Below are 21,294 nucleotides of genomic sequence, written 5' to 3'. Positions count from 1 at the left end.
CCACACACGAATAGAGGCGGTATTTATAACAAGGGCTGAAAAACGAACCGTTATGTGCCTCTGCGGGGTGACCGGACGCTCCGATCATGTTGACCGGACGCGCCGGTCAGTTCACCCCGAAACCCAGTGTTCATAGTGTGATCGGACGCTGGCCAGCGTCCGGTCAGCACTGACCAGACACGTTCGGTCGAGATTTTCCCTCTCTGGAACCTTACTGGAGTCGACCGGACGCTGGCCCTCAGTGTCTGGTCACTTCTAGATGACTTCACCTTGATCAAATGAACTAACCGGACTCTGAGGCAGCATCCGATCACACCTAAGCCAGCGTCTGGTCAGTATTTGACCCTCCATTCACTTCCAACTCTCAATCATATGTGAATGAAGTTTGTTCCATTGGATCTAAGGACTATTTTGGAGCTACCTAGCGCTAGTTTTAGCAAGTGTGCACCACACCTAACCACTAGACTCATCTAGGTCAAGCTACCCGTCCGTACCCCCTTAATAGTATGGCTAAAAGAAAAAACAAAGTCCTAAACTACTCTAAGTGTCACTCCAACTCCAATTGACGCTTAGAACTAGTCTATCCTTCACCTTGTCATCCATCCTTTGAAAACCAAAACGATTTCCATCATAGGGGCAAGACTATCATGATAGCCCAATCGATCTCCATTACCATGACCTAACTTAATTGCCTCTACAAAATACATGTTAGTCACAGTAATCACGTATTGTCATTAATCACCGAAACCCAACAAGGGGCCTAGATGCTTTCAATTTTGTGAGCACTTCTCATTTGTGTCATCCATTGAACCAAAGAAGATAGATGAAGCATTGAAGGATGTTGATTGGGTGAATGCTATGCATGAAGAATTGAATAATTTCACAAGAAATCAAGTATGGGAATTAGTAGAGAGACCAAAGGGACACAATGAGATTGGAACCAAATGGGTCTTTAGAAACAAGCAAGATCAAGATGGGATAGTAGTAAGGAACAAAGCAAGATTGGTAGCACAAGGCTATACACAAGTGGAAGGTCTTGACTTTGGAGAAACATATGCCCCGGTTGCTAGATTGGAAGCTATTAGAATCTTGCTAGCCTATGCTTGTGCCCACAACATCAAGCTCTATCAAATGGATGTTAAGAGTGCATTTCTAAATGGTTACATCAATGAAGAAGTATATGTTGAGCAACCTCCCGATTTTGAAGATGACAAGAAGCCCGATCATGTATACAAGTTGAAGAAGGCATTGTATGGCTTGAAGCAAGCACCTAGAGCATGGTATGAGAGATTGAGGGATTTCCTACTCTCTAAAGGGTTCACAGTGGGCAAGGTTGACACCACTCTTTTCATCAAGAAGATTGGAAAAGATCTATTTGTGTTGCAAATATATGTTGATGATATCATATTTGGATCAACCAATCAAGACTTTTGTGAAGAATTTGGAAAGATGATGAATAATGAGTTTGAGATGTCCATGATTGGAGAATTAAGTTACTTTCTTGGTCTTCAAATCAAGCAATTAAAGAATGGTACATTTGTGAGTCAAGGCAAGTATGTCAAGGACATGATCAAGAAGTTTGGCATGAATGATAGTAAAGCCATTAGTACACCAATGGGCACAAATGGCAACTTGGATAGTGATACAAGTGGAAATATGGTGGATCAAAAATTATATCGGTCTATGATTGGAAGCCTACTCTATGTGACCGCATCAAGGCCAGATGTCATGTTTAGTGTATGCATGTGTGCAAGATTTCAAGCCTCACCAAGAGAAAGTCATTTGAAGGCTACAAAGAGAATATTGAGGTACTTGAAGCATACACCAAATGTTGGTTTGCGGTATCCCAAAGGAGCAAAGTTTGAGCTAGTTGGTTACTCTGACTCAGATTATGCGGGATGCAAGGTTGAAAGGAAGAGCACCTCGGGCACATGTCAATTGTTGGGAACATCACTTATTTCATGGTCATCAAAGAAGCAAAATAGTGTTGCATTATCAACCGCCGAAGCTGAATACATATCCGCTAGTAATTGTTGTACACAAATACTTTGGATGAAGGCCACTTTGAGTGACTTTGGAATCAAGTTAAAAAATGTGCCATTGCTATGTGACAATGAGAGTGCAATCAAATTGACCAACAATCTGGTTCAACATGCAAGAACAAAGCACATTGATGTCCGCCACCATTTCATAAGAGATCACCAACAAAAAGGGGACATTTGTATTGAGAGTGTAGGCACCGAAGATCAACTTGCTGATATATTCACCAAGCCATTGGATGAGAAAAGGTTTTGCAAGCTAAGGAATGAGTTGAATATATTGGATTTCTCAAATATGTGTTGATGCCTCTCCTTCAAGCAATCCAAGGTAAAAGTTGATTGGCATGGCATACATCCTTGCTAAGGACATGTTTAGTACATCTAGACATCTTTCATATTTAATAGGCTCATTCATGAAAATCAAATGAATTCGATGATTGTATGGTACCACTATTGCTTCTATGCTTATTTTGATCTAGTAGTAGCATATGACATGTTTGTGGGCTTGTAAACTTAGTGTTTGATCTAGAAAATGAGCTCTAAGTGTTTAACTCAACATGGTACAAGATAACCCTTATTTGGAGGTGTGAAGAAGCTTGTCCTTGGATCAAACCGAGTTAAATATCTTTGGTAAATGATCTAGATTGGACCAAATTTGGGAAAATGATCCTCAACCCATTGATTGACATTGATAATCTCAACCTATCTATAATTTAAGCCTTTGTGGTCATTGATGACAAAGGGGTAGAAATAGTGCACAAAGATAACACAAAGGGGAGAGAAATAAAGATACAAGTGATAGGGGGAGAACTTGACATAAGGGGAGAAATATGACAAAGGAAAGGGATCAATTAAAATCTTGAGCACACAAGTAGGGGGAGCAAGCTCATGAACTTGTATGGTGCATTTGAATGTGCATTTCATATGTTTGCTTGCGTGGCACAAGTTTTAAATTTCAATATCCATGCTTGTGTGGTTTATGCTAGCTGTAGGTTTGAATGATGAAATGAAAAACTAGCATGCACAGGATATCTAATAATTTCATTTCCAAGTGTTTCCAAGTGGTATCAAGCTAACCATGGTGCTAAGGATGGTATAATGGTGCACTCTGATTGGTATCATGCTTCAAAGGTTCATCTTTTATACCTTAGCATCATTTGGTAGACAATGTCTCCTATATTTCCTATCTAAGCATATGTGCAAGCTTCAATCCAAACTCTTAGCACATATGTAGGGGGAGCAATTGCTACCATTTGGGGTTCATGAAACTTGTCCATATCCTTTTACACATGGTAAATATGCTTGGACAAGCAACATGGATTCGATTGAATTTCAATTCATATCTTTGTGAAAGGGTTGTCATTAATTACCAAAAAGGGGGAGATTGAAAGCTCTAGTTTGGTTTTGGTGAATTGATGAAACCCTAAGTGCTAACCTAGTTTATCAAGTGATCATGACATAGGTAGCACATTCCAAGTGGCGAAGCAAATGAAGATCATGACATGATGATGGCGATGCCATGGTGATGATCAAGCGCTTGGACTTGAAAAGAAGAAAGAGAAAAACAAAAGGCTCAAGGCAAAGGTATAAATGGTAGGAGCCATTTTGTTTTGATGATCGAGACACTTAGTGAGTGTGATCACATTTAGGATCGATAGCCGTACTATTAAGAGGGGTGAAACTCGTATCGAAATGCGGTTATCAAAGTGCCACTAGATGCTCTAACTCATTGTATATGCATTTAGGATCTAGTGGAATGCTAACACTCTTGAAAATGTTTGTGAAAATATGGTAACACATGTGCACATGGTGATACACTTGGTGGTTGGCACATTTGAACAAGGGTGAAGAAGTTAGAGATGAAAAGGGGTTAGTCTCACTGGTCACAAGGTGACCGGACGCTGGTCTCAGAGGGACCGGCACGTCCGGTCAGTTGTAGCAGCGTGGACGTTGGCGTCGGTCAACTGACCGGATGCTGGATCGCTCAATGACTAGACGCTGGAAGGCTACGTCCGGTCCTATTGACGGGCAGCGTAGAAGAAAGTCACTATGAGACCAGACGCTGGAAGGGTCCGGTCAAGCATGACCGGACGCGTTCGGTCAAAGAAATTCATTTCTGGAACCTTACTGGAAATGACCGAATGCTGGAGGCTGAGCGTCCGGTCAGTTTGTGCGCTGCGTCCGGTCAGCAGATGACCATTGAAATCTGACGAACAATATTTGAAGCAGGGGACATGTGGCATGTATCACGTGATCGGACGCTGAGGGACAGCGTCTGGTCGATCGGACCAGAGCGTCCGGTCACCCCGCGCTGTGCCCAGTGAAGGCGTACAACAGCTCTATTTGGTGGGGGCTTCTCTTCAAGCCCCATGGCCGGTTGAAGCTCACACCTTTGGCCATTTTCATTGATATAGCAACCTTGTGAGCTTAGCCAAAGCCCTCCCACTCATCTCCACCATTGATTCATCATCTTTGTGAGATTGGGAGTGAATCCAAGTGCATTGCTTGAGTATTTGAATCTAGAGGCACTTGGTGTTCGTGTTTCACTGTGGGATTCGCTTGTTACTCTTGGTGGTTGCTGCCACCTAGATGTCTTGGAGCAGCGAGGATCGTCGAGCGGAGAGTGGTGATTGTCTCCGGCTCCGATCGTGGTGATTGTGTGGGGTTCTTGACCTTTCCCCGACGGAGAGCCAAAAGGTACTCTAGTGGATTGCTCGTGGCTTGTGTGATCCTCATCTTATGTTGGTTCTACGACACCCTATTGAGGGTTTGGCGTGTGATGCCAATTAGCACGTGAACCTCCAAGTGAGTGAATTGCCACAACGAGGACTAGCTTGCCGACAAGCAAGTGAACCTCGGTAAAAATCATTGTGTCATCATTTGATTCCGAGGTGATTGGTCTTCATTGGTATTCATTCTTGTGATTGATTGATTCACTCCTCGACTCAGTGGTATAACCATCTTGGTCACTCTCTTTACATTACCGCAAACTAGTTATCAAGCTCTTTAGTGTAGCTAGTTGTGAGAGCTTGTTAGTTTGGTTAGTGTGGCTCTTTAGTTAGCTTTTGAGAGCACACTAACTTAGTATAGTGTCATAGTTATTGTGTGGATAGAAACTACATAAACTAGAATTGTGGTAGGTGGCTTGCATTTTTAGTAGGCTAGCGCAACACTCGCTTCGCCTCATAATTGTCTAACCAGTTTGTTAAGTGTTGTTGTAGAATTTTTTAATAGGCTATTCACCCCCCTCTAGCCATTAGGACCTTTCACTAGCTCTAATGCGTCAATGCCTATGCCCTCTATGGCCTCGTTCGCTTCGCTGAAAAAAACAAGCCAAAACACTGTTCCAACTGATTTGTTGTGAGAGAAAAAAACTATTCCGGCTAAAAAAACAAGCTAAAAAAGACGGATTATAAGAGAAATGAACAGGGCCTATGTAGTCTCCACGTATGAACAAGTGCTCATAAAGGTCTGTACAATGCACACACATGGCAGAGCGCTTATAAGAAGGAGACTTTTTATGCCACGGTGGAGGATACAAAGGCGCTTCAGCCCGACATCGCCGCTCGCACAAGCGGCCGATGCTCTAGGCGCCTAATGCAGATAGGATGTCCCTAGGATGTGGGGCACAGATTAGTTTGAATGAAAAAATAAAGTTAGCAAGAGTCTGTTGCGTTGTAGAGTGAAGCTCTTATATTGTTTCTCTCTCTTTAAGAGTCTGCACAAGCAGCTCTGTATTATACATGGCCTAAGTCTGTTTCCAATAGAAGACTCATTGCGGAATCCAAACCTAAAATGGGTCTCCAACACAATACCTATAGCATCCAACAGAATACCTATATGGAAGACCCATTTTAGATGTTAGGAGAGACATAATACAAATCTGAGTATCCTCTCTCTTGGAGACCCATTTGCAGAAAGGGTTGTCTTTTAGGTCTTGTTGTTGGAGAAGACCAAAAATAGGTATTGAACCTGTTGGTGCGAAAAATGACCAACAAGTAAATATTTATAGTTTTGCCGTGCGTTGTGACCGGATGTGGCCTAGCACTCAATGACACAGGGTTTATACTGGTTTAGGCAACATGCCCTACGTCTAGTTCTAGTCGGTCGGTGACTTTATTCCTAAGCCCAGGTGCTCGAGGTTTGCTCTGGGGTTACAAACGAGTGGGAATAAAGAAGGAGGTGTTAAAGGTCCGGTCGAGCTCTGAACCGAAGGGCCAAAAGTGACGGGAGCTCCAATCGTGCGCTAAGTATTAGAGCATATGCTTTGTATAGCTTTAGAGTTCTAGAGCTGTGGAGCTATTCAAATGCTCAGAATGTCTAAAGCTAGTGGAGAGAGAGAGTTGGAATAATCGTCCTCTTTTTAAGAGAGAGCGCATCCCCTTTTATAGGTGAAGAGAACTGCCTTACAAGTTTAGAGAGAGAGAAAGAGAGTGTGTGTGCTACCTAGTCTTGTTGCCCACACCGTAGGGTATAGATGGTTTGTCGATGCCCATAATACTGTTCATGCCCAGATACATGTGGCAGGCTTCATCGTGTTCTTCTAGTATGCAAATGTCAGCGCCTACCATACTGTAGGACAAATGTCAGCGCCCACAACACTGTTCATGTTCTGATATGTCTAAAACGTTGGAAAGCACCCTTCTAGCATGGCCTGGCGGTACTGTCCTATAGGTGTGTAGGGTACGGTCCTCGGTATTGCGGTTGAGTTGAGTGTCTTGCCTTATCTGCTCCGCCTGATTCTTGGGTCCTCACCGAGCGGGCGTCCCTGGTCGGTTGTTCCTAGTCGGCTCCAACCACGTCGGTCGGAGAAGAGCTGTAAGCAGAGGTTCGATGTATTCTCGATTAGAAAAGCGGGTCGGAGTCAGAAGCGAGTGTTGTCCCCTCCTTGGCCAGGCATTCTGGTCGGAGACTGGATCGCTCTTCTGGCCTGTCGTTAGGTATTTGGGCCAGCCCAGGAGTCGCACGTTATTGTAATGTCGTCTACAGGGCCGAGCTTCTACTAGAAAGCGGGCCCATTGGGGACCCTGGGTTTATGAACCCGACAGGAGCCCCGAGCCCTTTTGAGACTTCTGCGAAGTCATGAAGGGGCTATTTATACTCGTTGTACGAGAGCAACAGATGGGTGCAAGATTGTGAGTTGCCATTGGGCGTGATAGAGCGTGGACCCAGGCGTCGGGCGCGGCCGAGTGGTCAGGCGCAACGGAGCACGGATGTAGGCGTCGCACCGTCGAACCAGCATGTTGATCAGTGGCCGTTCAGGAAGTAGGCAGCGTAGTGACCATGCATCCGTCACTGTGGGTTGATGTGAGTCCCCTAGAACGACATGTCATGGAGATGGGTCATGGTGAGATGTGACTGCTCCCTACACAATACCAGAAGTTTGACCTAGGGTTGTATTTTCTGGCCCATAGTGGTTAGCGACGGTGCGAGCTTCCGTTAGGGACCATGTCTGTGGGATCGAGCGAAGCGGGGCTAGCCCTTAGATGTCGGTTGAGGCGAAGCCAACCTTCAGGAGTCGAATAAGGAGGAGCTCAGCAAGGGGTGTGGCCTTGGTGGTCCTAGAAATCATCTAGGGGATTTTTTGACTTGCCAGCGGGTGCGCGTGAGCGCACCCGGTGGGTGCAGCCCCGAGCCCCCGGACGATTTGGGTAGAATCGCCTGGGGGATTTTTGACATGCTAACATTCTGAGACATCATTTCGGAGAGCACGGACCTAGGCGTCGGGCGCCAACCCAAACATCAGGCGTGGCCTAGGGGTCGGGCACGACGGAGCGTGGACCCAAGTGCCTGGCGTGGCTGAGGGGTTGGCCTAGTTTCGTGCATTATCCCATCCGTGGTTTCCGCAACCGGAGGGACTGAGCTAACGTCGCTTGCCTTGATGGCTCGAGTGATGCGCTTGGTGAGCTCTCTAACGGGTATGTCCGAGTGGAATCCGGGTACGTCGTTCGTAACGGGGTCGGCATAGCCCTCATGTGGCATTCCACTGCTCCTTAACCCGCCTCCCGGTAGATGCCTGAGCCATTCTGGAGACCGACTCAGGTGGCCCACTGGCCTCCCCTAGATGGAGATTCTATGGGCATGGCTCGAGGATAGGATCGAATGAGAAGGTTGAGATGACCCTGTCTGCTTTTGAGCAGATCGGACAAGGACCGCTGGGGCTCATCTGTGTTTTCTCCCCTAGCTCTATTTGATGTGAGGTGGCCTCAAGCCCTTCATAGGCCGTCCTTTGAACCCCGGTTGGTCGTCACTCATGTCGAATGAGGCGACTACTGCTTCATGACACAACACGAGGCATTGTGATGCATCAATTGCATATGCAATGCTTTGGATTTATGGAATGAATGTGTGAATAGGTGTATGAGGAAGAATGAATGAATGATTATGCATTACAAAATAAAATAAAGTAGGAATGTTTGGTAAAGATACCTTGATGACTCGAGTGGTGGGTTTGAGGAGCTCTTATCGGATGTGTCCGTCATTCGTGACGGAGTTAGCGTAGCCCACATGGGGCATCCCACTGCTCCTTACCTATCTTTTGATAGTCGCCTGAGCCATCCGATTAACTCAGGTAGTCCGTTGGTCTTTCCTTGATGGAGATCCTATCAGTGGGCCCTTCCAAACCCTACCTGGGATGGCAGAGGGTCGTTTGCATGCGATTGCGTCTTGTTTCCTATGCCTGGGTTGTAGTAGTGATGGGCCCTACCCAGGCCATGTCCCGTTTTAATCAGGCGATGTTTCATTAGGCAGGGCACGTCCCATCGCATGCCTATCCGCGTTAAATAGAGGGAAGAGAGAGGGTTTTATTCCCATTCCTTTGCCTTTCTCCAACTACTGCCTCTCCTCCTTCTTCCTTTTCTCCAAGCTCATTCGTGCGCCGTGGCAGTTTCTAGGAGAGAGAGGGTAAGGCAAGGGACAGAGAAAAACTCATAGATTCATTCATGAATCCGGGGCGTGATGTTGAACTAGAGGCCATCCAACGTAGAGGAGGAGGTGCTGGCCGCCTTCGCTAAGAAGAGGTTGCTCCCATCGAAGGAGGTGGCGCACTAGAGGGCTCCTACGCCAGGGGAGGCTGATCCGCGACCACGGGCCGACAAGGTTCTCTCCTTCCTCGCCTTACATGAGCATGGGCTTGGATATCCCACACACTGGTTCTTGCGTGGGCTCCTCAACGAGTGGGGCCTGGAGCTGTAGCACCTCAATCTAACTGGGGTGCTACACATTGCCGAATTCATCACCGTTTGCGAGGCCTTTCTCAGGATGGAGCTACACGTGGATCTCTTCTGACAGATCTTCATCGGGTGAGCCTTGTCTAAGGGGAAGCCACCTAGAACCACGTTGGTTGGGGGCTTCACCTTGCAGAAGAAGCCAAGGCCATCGGGCTCCTACCCCGCGTACTCCCCCTGCGACCCCAATCAGGGGTGGCATGGCGAGTGGTTCAATATTAGGAACCCAGCAGAGGCGTCATTCCCGCCGTTCATTGGAAGAAGGCCTGAGAGGCGGAAGAGCTGGTCATGGGGTCCCTCCAGTCGTAGAACAAGCTGGAGGTCATCAAGGTGGAGCTTTAGAAGCTGGTGCAGCATGGCCTCAATGGGCTGTGGGTCTTCCACACCTTCTCGCGCTGTCGAGTTGCCCCACTGGCAAAGAGGAGGCGGCCGATGTGGGTGTACTCTAGCCCAATGGATCCCGACCACGCGTCGCTAGAGGAGTTGCCGAAGGACGAGGTCTAGAGTCGACTCGATCGGGTGCTGCAACTGAGGGATAAAAACACCCTTGAAGAAAAGCCCGGACCACTTCACGCCGCAAAGCTGTCCAATCTGGTATGCTCCCCTCTTCTTATTCCTTGACCTTTTCCCTCTCGCCTTCCCTTGTTTTGATTTTTGAGTTGTCTATTTCATAGGGACTCGCGGGTTACAAATCCCAGCCACATCTCTCGAGGGGGCCAGAGGGCGTGGCTCGACAAGCTACTCTAAAAGTGGCAGCACTTGCCAAAAATAAGAAGAGAGCTGAGAAGGCCCAGAGGCGGTTCGAGAAGGAGAAGAAGATCGGCTAGCGAGTCTGGGGAGGTGAAAACTAGAGCGACATGGAGGTGGAGCTCGAGTCAGAGGAGCCCATGGAGATGGGTGGCGACGCGAGCACCTCCAAGGATGACGGAGACAGGGGCGTCGTCGCGACCTCGGTGGAGCATCGTGAGCCTACGGCCGCATCCGTCAGTGGTGGGTAGGATACGAAGAGGCGTGGCAACGTTCCCGAGTCAAGGAAGCATGCCATGAGCTCAGACACCGCCATCGAGCGAGAGGCAAAGCGGGCACAGTCGCCGTGCCCTTTAGAGGTGTTGTTGGCTTCGCATCCCCTGCTCCGAGCATGGCGGGGCATGCCGGCCGGTCGAAGGAGGCATCATTGGATTTGCACCCCCCTGCTCCAACTATGATGGGGCATGTTGGCTGGTCAAAGGAGCGTGCTCGTACCCCCACATCTTCAGGGTCGGCACGTGCGTGTGACCCATAATGGGGAGATGCCCCGTCAGTTGCTCCATTAGGTGTGCCATGAGCCAGCGGTCACGGCCATTCGTGGGCCGACCGAGAACTGACCGAGTTGGTTCCTCCCTCGGTCGATACGAGGGGGTGTGGGTCATGACCCATGAGCGGTCATTGTCTGTCGGGCTCGTCGCCTGTGGGTCGGGGCTTCAGGGCCCAGCCGCTTTCGTATAGGTATGCATCTATGTTCCTTTTCGATCTCATAGTTGAGTTCTTTGAGCGTGACTGACCTATACTTATTTGACAGCGGCTAGGGACTGACAAGACTAGGTATCGCCCCACCTCCCATGTGGTAGGAGTGGAGACCTAGCCTGCAGCGAGTCACAGCAAGCGGTGGGGAAAGCAGACTGGTGGTAGTGCGACCTTCCATTCTGGGGGTTGTGTCCTCTCAGTCAGTCACGAGTACGATGGCAATGGTGGTGGCAGTGAGGGTGACGATCCCCGTGGTGATGGTGGAGGTTGGGTCAGAGGTGACCCTTGCGATCCCTCCCCCAACAACCATGGTGGAAGAGAGGAGGGAAACCAGGCTCCCTGCCTCGCCCAGCGGAGGAACACATGGTTTGCCCTCCTGGTCAGAGCTAGAGGGGTCAGGAGGAGACATGGCTAGGATAGAGGTAGAACATCCACCGGCGAGCCACGCAGTCGAGATAGTGGAGATCCCCTACTCCGATGAGGCAGGCACTGGGGTGGAGCTGCCAGCCATCCCACCGCCGCAGGAGTTGGTGATGATCTGATCATTGCACGATATTGCGATGGCTAGATCTTCTAGTGGGTTGAGGCGACCTGCGAGCTGGTGTGGCCCTACCTCAGTGACCCGAGGAAGGCTTGGTTCGTCCTTTGCGACGAGGAGGAGGTGGGGCTTTGGCACTTGCTTGAGGAGAGAGGACTATCGATGGAATCCGATCTTGCCCAAACCAAGGTGAGACTAAATGAGGCCTTGGAGTGGGTTGAGCTCGTTCATCAGGCGATTTCAATCGACCTGCCATGTGTCATAGAGGTAAGCTTTCTATGTTTTTAGTGTTTCTCCTTGACTCCTTGGTCTTTCACTGGTTGTTTCAGCATGTTTGCTTCTCGCTTTATAGGATTTAGAGGCAATGTTGATCCACAAGTCACATTTCCTTCGGGAGGAACATGGTTGGATGGGGTGGGAAGCCATGATGTCATGGCGGGTTTATGAGATTCAGTGCTAGCTGGAATCCACCTGCCACGAGTCCCAAGACCAGGCGGCCGAGGCGATGGGAGCGCGGGCGGCGAAACTGCTCACAACAAAATGGGCGACTACTGCCGAGTGGGGACTTGACGCAGTGAAGGTCCACCTGACGGAGACCAAGGCCACACTTCAAAAGTCCTTGGAGGCTCTGGAAATGGAGTGGAAGGCCCGGTCGAAGGCTGATCGAGAAGTTCTCACGCTACAGGGGTAGGTGCTTGTGGCAGAGGAGTCGAACGCTCGACTGCTCAAGAAGGTGACCTAGTAAGAGGAAGGACTCTCCATCCTCGAAAGCACCCATCTTGGTATGTACCTATTCTGCCTTTGGTTGATGCCTTGGTTTTTCCTTTCCTTTGCTTCTGAACTTGTCGTCCTTTTTCTAGAACTAGGTAGAAAAATTGATTCTCTCGAGCGAGAGCTGAAGACAGCCAAGACAGTGATCGATTAGAGTGCGGAGGCGCTAGCCAAGTCCCTTCAAGAGTGACATGCTCTCAAGGGGGTGCTTGACTAGATTTGCAACGTCGCCTAGGTGGTCATTTCTGAGGTGTTCGGGTCGGCGCCAAGCACCAGTACGCCCACCGTCTAGCTGGCGGAGGTCCTGAACAAAGTTCAGGCGCTCATCTCCGACAGCATGTTCTACGGGACATCGGGGGTGCTGACCTCAGTGGTGATGCACCACCCGGACCTAGACTTCGCCGCCATCTACAGAGGGTACGGTGATGGCAAGAGCGTGGATGCGATCCATGCGCTTGGGGAGAGCTTGGTGCCATATGCACAGATGGTGGCTGAGCAAGTCTCCACGTAGTGGGTGATGGAGGTTCGTTGTTCGAGCGTGGCTGAAGGCGTGCACTAGGAAGATGTCATCCAGCCTACGGACAGAGTGGAGACCGAGTTGAAAGTGAGCATCGTTCCACCTTCGACCGAGCTGAATGTCGTCCCGTCGGAAAGCGAGCGGCCCTTATCCTCATCGACCATGCCGTCAATCGATGCCGCCGGGCGACCATAATAGAATTTAGAGTAGAAGCAGTTAGTATATGTAAAAGATAAGTTTGTGGGGGAGCCCCCGTGTGAACAGTTTTTTGTATTCATGAATACTTCAATTTTGTTTTTGTGATGGAATCACTCGTAAGGGGAAGCTTGTCCCATCCGTCTTTGTTTTCACCCTAGCATAGCTTTATTTTTTATCCTTTCTTTTTTGCACCTGCCCGTTTGACCCATAGGCTACAACCTTAAGAACCTAGGTGTGGCCCATGAGGCTCAGCTGCTCGTAACCGTAGGTCAGGTGTGATCGGTCGGGAGTTTAAAACATAAGTTATGTAGGGTAAATGAAGGAACGGACTACTTGCTCTAGTGATTATGAGATAGGTAACACTTTTTAAGTGATGGAGCAAATGGTGATGATCATGAAGGTAGTGATGGCCATGGTGATGATCGAGTGCTTGGACTTGGAAAACAAGAAAGAGAAAAACAAAATGGGCTCAAGGCAAAGGTGAGATCCATAGGGCTATTTTATTTTGGTGATCAAGACACCTAGTGGGTGTGATCACATTTAGGATAGATAGCCGTACTATTAAGAGGGGTGAAACTCGTATTGAAATACAGTTATCAAAGTGCCACTAGATGTTCTAACCCATTGCATATGCATTTAGATTCTAGTGAGTGCTAACACCCTTGAAAATGTTTGTGAAAATATGCTAACACACGTGCATAAGGTGATACACTTGGTGGTTAGTGCATTTGATCAAGGGTGGCAAAGTTTGTGACTTGGAGGTGCTGTCCCGAGGTGACCAGACGTTGCTTTGGCAGTGACCGTACTCGGCTGCAGCGTTCGATCAATGGCACGCAGAAGGGGGGCACGCTCGGCTAGCTGATCGGACTCTAGTCCAAGTGGTGACTGGACTTTGTCGGAGGTGCGTCTGGTCATGCTGACGTATGGTGACATGGTGGCACGCAGCAAGGAGAAGGAGGAGAGGACGCTGGGTGTGTCCGATCGTAAAAACCTTCTCTGGTATCTTACTGGAGTCGATCGGACTCCATGTTGGTAGAGCGTCCGGTCGTTGAGCGGCGCATTAGGTCAGCGGCTTGGCGATGTTGGCGTTCACGCGATCGGACTCTACGCGGCCACGTCCGATCATGGCGTGGCGCGTCCGGTCGAACTTTAACCGCACGGGCGCTGGCAAGTAGCCATTGGTGATCAGCGGCTTAGGTTCAAAGCGGGGGACATGTGGCGCTCATCGGGCGATCGGACGCTGGAGGCGTGTGTCCGGTCACTCTTGATCGGCGCATCTGGTCAACCCACAGTGAGTTGTCCCGTGAGTCCAACGACTCTATTTCATGGGGGCTTCTAATTAAGCCCCATGGCTGGCTTAAGCTCACTCTCTTGGCTATTTGTATTGACATAGCAACCTTGTGAGCTTAGCCAAAGCCCTTCCATTCATCTCCATCTTTAATTCATCATCTTTGTGAGATTGAGAGTGAATCCAAGTGCATTGCTTGAGTGATTGCATCTAGAGGCACTTGGTGATTGTGTTTTGCTGTGGATTTTGCTTGTTACTCTTGGTGGTTGCCGCCACCTAGATGGCTTGGTGCAGCGAGGATCATCAAGCGAAGGAAGGTGATTGTCTTCGGCTCCGATTGTGGTGATTGTGAGGGGTTCTTGACCTTTTCCCGGCGGAGAGCCAAAAGGTACTCTATTTGATTACTCGTGGCTTGTGTGATCCTCATCTTGTGTTGGTTGTGCAGCACCTGGTTGCGGGTTAGGCGTGTGATGCCTATTAGCGCATGAACCTCTAAGTGAGTGAATCGCCACAACGGGGACTAGCTTACCGGCAAGCAAGTGAACCTCGGTGAAAAATCATTGTGTCATCTTGTTCCTGAGGATTTCTTGATATTCATTGTGATTGATTGACTTCATCTTGTGATTGGCTCATTCCTTGACACGGCGGTATAACTCACTATCCATCTCATGTATTTACATTCTTAGTGTAGCTAAGCTCTTTAGTGTAATTAGTTTTTGAGAGCTAGCTTGTGTCGGGTCTAGTGGTTAGTGAGGCTCTTTAGTTAGTCTTTGAGAGCTCACTAACTTAGTGTAGTGACATATCCTTTGTTTGCTTAGAGACTATAGAAACTAGAATTATGGTAGGTGGCTTGCATTTTTAGTAGGCTAGCGCAACATTCATTTTGCCTCATATTTGTCTAACCACATTGCTTAGTGTTGTTGTAGAAATTTTTATAGGCTATTCACCCCCCCTCTATCCATTAGGATCTTTCAAGTGGTATCGGAGCCATGGTCACCTTGATTTGAGAATTAACAACCTTCGGTGTCAAAATTGTTCAAATCAACAACACCAAGAAGCCACCCCAATTTGATGGCTCAAATTATCCTTATTGGAAGGCTAAGATGACAACATACATCAAGTCAATCAATAGAAAGGTTTGGAAGGTGGTGGAGACCAAGATTGAGGTAGCCAATGCTAAAGCTCTCGCCGTCACCGAAGAAGTACTACTCTAAAACAATGACATTGCACTTAGTGCCATTCATGATGCTTTGGATGAAAGAACATTTGAGCAAATCAAGAACATTGAGATGGATCATGAGGCATGGAAGAAGTTGGAGGATTCATTTGAGGGCACTCAAGCCATGAAGGGTGCAAAGGCATACATTCTCAAGGAGAAGTTTGTAAGCTTCAAGATGAAGAAAGATGAGACTATGCCGGAGATGTTCCATAGGCTTCAAGTGCTTGTCAATGATCTCAAAGCACTTGGAGAAGAGGTGAAGGACAAGGACATCTCCCACAAGTTCTTGAGATGCTTGTCATCAAGATTTGGCACATTGGTCACTATTCTAGTGAGGAGTGGTTTGGACACCATGACACCAAACCAAGTGTTGGGAGATGTGATGACCGATGACATATATAGAGATGATGATGAGAAGGAAGAAAAGAAGGAGAAGAAAGATGAGAAGAAGGATAAGAAGAAGAGTGTGTCATTCAAAGCTACATCATCCAAGGGCAATGCAAATCAAGAATCGTGAAGTGAAGATGAAGATTTGAGCTTTGATGAGATGGATGATGAGAAGATGGCTCTCTTTGTGAAGAGATTTGGCAAGTTCATGGTGAGGAAGGGCTATCATGCTAGAAGAAAGAAGTCTTCATCCAAGAACAAGGAAGAGTCAAGAAGGTGCTTCAAGTGTGGAAGCAAGGACCATCTTGTTGCTCAATGCCCATACAATAGCGACAATGATAATGATGACAAGAAGAGCAAGAAGAAGGACAAGAAGAAGAAGAAGGACAAGATAACCTTCAATAAGAAGAAGAAGGGTGGTTCATATGTGGTCACTTGGGATAGTGATGATGATGATAGTGATGATGACAAGACCACCAAGAAGAAGGCTCTTGCAAGTGTTGCCATAAATGAGAAGTCTTCTCTCTTTGACACTCCATCATGCTTCATGACTAAGGCCACTAAGGTACAAACTTGTGATGATGGATGTGATGAGGAACATGATAATGAAAGTCAAAGTGATAATGATGATGAACCAACTAAGGATGAACTACTTGGCATGTTAGATTATGCTAAAGAATATTTTGACATTAAGAGAAGGGAATGCAAAGACTTACGAAAGAAACTAAAAGCTCTTAAGCAAGCCTTTGATGAGCTCAATGCATCTCATGAGAGGCTAGATGAAGCCCATAAGAAGCTTGGCAAGGCTCACAAGAAGCTTGGAAAAGCTCATTCCTCTCTACTTGATGAGCAAAATGTGAAAGACCTTGTTGTGACATGTGATGTAGGCTTAACTTGTGATATAATTGATGAATCATTTTATAAGCCTATCATTGTTGCTCCCACTAACCCTTCTTGTAGCACTTTCGCTTCTATCTCCTCTAGTAGTGATGGTTTCACTTGTGATGCCTCACTAATGGTTGAGAATGAGACCCTCAAGAAGGAGGTTAATGAGCAGACTCGCGCCTTAGGCAAAGCCTATGGTGGTGAGGACCGCTTGCTTATGTGCTTGGGTAGCCAACGAGCTTCTCTCTACAAAGAGAAATTGGGCTATACCTCCAAGAAAGGCAAGATGACCTTTGCTCCTCACAAAACTAGTTTTGTGAAGAACATTAGTCGGTTTTGCACTAGTTGCAAGCAAGTTGATCACATAGAATAAATATGCATGAACAAGAAATCACGAGCTAATGTATCCTCAATTAAGCTTGATTCTTTCTATGTGCTTACTAAGGGTACTAATGGTGTGATGGCTAAGTTCATTGGTGCACCATAGATGGGCTCAAAGAAGAAAGTCATTTGGGTACCAAAGAGCTTAGTGACTAACCTTCAAGAACCCAAGCAAGTTTGGGTACCTAAAAAGAATTGATCTTCTTTTATATATCAATTATAAAGCCGAAGGAATGTATTGAGTACTTGATAGTGGGTGCACTCAACACATGACTGGTGGTGCAAGAATGTTCAACTCAATCAATACCAATGATAGTAATGGCTATGATAGTATCACATTTGGTGACAATGACAAAGGCAATGTCAAAGGGCTTGGTAAGATTACAATTTTCAATGACATGAGCATTTTCAGTGTGTTGCTAGTTGAGAGCTTGAACTTAAATTTGCTATATGTGGCTCAATTATATGATCTTGGATTTAAGTGCATATTTGGAGTAGATAATGTAGAGATCATAAGTGTAGATGGCTCTAAAGGCTTTAGATATGAGAATCTATACTTGGTTGATTTTAATGCTAGTGAAGCCAAATTGTCAACATGCTTGTTCACTAAGTCTAGTATGGGTTGGTTATGGCATAGAAGGCTTGGTCATGTTGGAATAAAATAACTAAATAGATTGGTTAAGCATGACTTGGTTAGAGGCTTGAAAGATGTTGTGTTTAAAAAGGATAAGCTTTGTAGCTCTTGTCAAGCCAGCAAACAAGTTGGAAATACCTATCCTAAGAAAAGCATAACGAGCACTAGCAAAGCATTTGAGTTATTGCACATGAATTTATTTTGGACAACACAATACACTAGCATCGGTGGAAACAAATATGGCTTTATGATAGTGGATGACTATACTAGATATACTTGGGCATTCTTTCTAGTGGACAAGAGTGATGTGTTTGCAACATTCAAATCATTTGTCAAGGGCATTCACAATGAGTTTAAAACCAGCATCAAGCTAGAAGTGACTATGGTAGTGAGTTCAAGAATACTAGAATGATGAGTTGTGTGATGAATTTGAAATTAGACATCAATTCTCGGCCAAGTACACTCCACAATCAAATGACCTTGTTGAGAGAAAGAATAGAACCTTGATTGACATGGCAAGATCAATGTTGAGTGAGTATAATATGAGTCAATCCTTTTGGGCCGAAGCTATCAACACGGCTTGCTATTGTAGCAACCGTTTATATTGTCACCCATTGAAAGAGAAGACACCATATGAGCTCTTGAATGTTAGAAAGCCCAACATTGCATATTTTTGAGTTCTTGGTTGCAAATGCTATATCTTGAAGAAAGGCACTAGATTGGACAAGTTTGAGAAGAAGTGTGATGAAGGATTCTTACTTGGATATTCAACCATAAGCAAAGCATATAGAGTTTGGAATTTGGGTAGTGGTACTCTTAAGGAAGTTCATGATATTGAATTTGATGAAACCAATGGTTCCCAAGATGAGAATGAGAACTTAGAAGATGTTAGAGGCATTCAACTTTCAAATGCCATGAAGAACATGGATGTTGGTGAATTAAGGCCTAGACAAGTGATTGATGAAGAAGATGATCAAGTGTAAGTGCTCTCTAACTTAAATGTGCAAGTTGACACTAATCAAGCAAGTTCAAGTGGATCTCATGACAATGTGCAAGATCAAGTGGTTAGTACATCATCTCAACCCATTGATCAAGCAAGTGCAAGCAATCAAGTTCCAATACTCCAACCAACCAATATTGCAAGGGATCATCCATTGGACACTATAATTGGAGACATTTCTAGAGGTGTATAAACAAGATCAAGATTGGCTTCATTTTATGAGTATTTCTTATTTGTGTCATCCATTGAACCAAAGAAGATAGATGAAGCATTGAAGGATGTTGATTGGGTGAATGCTATGCATGAAGAATTTAATAACTTCACAAGAAATCAAGTATGGGAATTAGTTAGAGACCAAAGAGACACAATGTGATTGGAACCAAATGGGTCTATAGAAACAAGCAAGATCAAGATGGGATAGTAGTAAGGAACAAAGCAAGATTGGTAGCACAAGGTTACACTCAAGTGGAAGGTCTTGACTTTGGAGAAACATATGCCCCGGTTGATAGATTGGAAGTAATTAGAATCTTGTTAGCCTATGCTTATGCCCACAACATCAAGCTCTATCAAATGGATGTCAAGAGTGTATTTCTCAATGGCTACATCAATGAAGAAGTTTATGTTGAGCAACCTCCCAGTTTTGAAGATGACAAGAAGCCTGACCATGTGTACAAGTTAAAGAAGGCATTGTATGGCTTGAAGCAAGCACCTAAAGCAGGGTGTGAGAGATTAAGGGACTTCCTACTCTCTAAGGGGTTCATGATGGGAAATATTGACACCACTCTTTTCACCAAGAAAATTGGCAAGGACTTGTTTGTGTTGCAAATCTATGTGGATGACATCATATTTGGATCAACCAATCAAGACTTTTGTGAAGAATTTGGAAAGATGATGGCTAATGAGTTTGAGATGTCCATGATTGGAGAGTTGAGTTACTTCCTTGGACTTCAAATCAAGCAATTGAAGAATGGTACATTTGTGAGTCAAGGCAAGTACATCAAATACATGCTCAAGAAGTATGGTATGAGTGATGCAAAAGCCATTAGCACACCCATGGGAACAAATGGTAATTTGGATAGTAATGCAAGTGGCAACATGGTGGATCAAAAGTTGTATCGGTCTATGATTGGAATCCTACTTTATGTGACCGCATCAAGGCCAGATGTCATGTTTAGTGTGTGCAAGATTTTAAGCCTCACCAAGAGAAAGTCATTTAAAGGCAACAAAGAGAATATTAAGGTACTTGAAACATACACAAAATGTTGGTTCATGGTATCCCAAAGGACCAAAGTTTGAACTTGTCGGATATTTGCACTCCGACTATGCGGGATGCAAGGTTGAAAGGAAGAGCACCTCGGGCACTTGTCAATTGTTAGGAAGATCACTTATTTCATGGTCATCAAAGAAGCAAAATAGTGTTGCATTATCAACCGCCGAAGCCGAATGCATATCTGCCGGTAGTTGTTGTGCACAAATTCTTTGGATGAAGGCCACTTTGAATGATTTTGGAATCAAGTTCAAACAAGTGTCATTGCTATGTGACAATGAGAGTGCTATCAAGCTCACCAACAATCCGGTTCGACATGCAAGAACAAAGCACATTGAATTCCACCATCATTTCATAAGAGATCGTCAACAAAAAGGGGACATTTACATTGAGATGAACTTGCCGACATATTCACCAAGCCACTTGATGAGAAGAGATTTTGCAAGCTTAGGAATGAGTTGAACATATTGGATTTCTCAAATATATGTTGATGCACCCCCACTTATATGACATGCCTCTTCTTCGAGCAATCCAAGGTAAAAGTTGATTGGCATGACATACATTCTTTGCTAAAGACTTGTTTAGTGCATCTAGTCATTCCTCATGTCTTATAGGCTCCTTCATGAAAAACAAATGAATTTGATGCTTGTATGGTACTACTATTGCTTCTATTCTTGACTTGATCTAGTGGTAGCATATGACATGTTTATGGGCTTATGAACCTAGTGTTTGGTCTAAAAAATGAGTTATAAGTGTTTAACTCAATATGGTACAAGATAACCCTTGAAATGAGGTGTGAAGAAGCTTGTCCTTGGATCAAGTTGAGTTAAATATCTTTCGCAAGTATTCTAGATTGAACCAAATTTAGAAAAATGATCATCACCCCATTGATTGACATTGATAATCTTAACCTATCTAAAATTAAACCTTTGTGGTCATTGAATGACAAAGGGGAGAACTTTGACATAGAGGGAGAGATATGACAAAGGAAAGGGATCAATTAAAATTTTGAGCACACAAGTAGGGGGAGCAAGCTCATAAACTTGATTGATGCATCTGAATGTGTATTTTATATGTTTGCTTGCATGGCACAAGTTTTAAATTAAAATTCTATGCTTGTGTGGTGTATGCTAGTTGTAGGTTTGAATGATGAAATGAGAAACTAGCATGCATAGGGTAGTTAGATATGACTTGCTTTGCTTTCACAAGTGGTACTAGAACTTTGCATATAATGTTGATCTCATGAGGTATCTAGTTCTTGTTTTTGCAAGTGGTATCTAACTAACAATGGTGCTAAGGATGGTATATTTGGTACACTCCGATTGGTATCACACTTCAAAGGTCCATCTCTTATACCTTAGTATAATTTGGTAGTCATTGCCCTCCCACATTTCCAATCTATGCGTATGTACAAGCTTCAATCCAAACTCTTAGCACATAT

Source organism: Miscanthus floridulus, chromosome 2 (genome assembly GCF_019320115.1).
Source record: "Miscanthus floridulus cultivar M001 chromosome 2, ASM1932011v1, whole genome shotgun sequence".
NCBI classification, from domain to species: Eukaryota; Viridiplantae; Streptophyta; class Magnoliopsida; order Poales; family Poaceae; genus Miscanthus; species Miscanthus floridulus.
Note: the sequence above shows the minus strand (reverse complement) of the source record.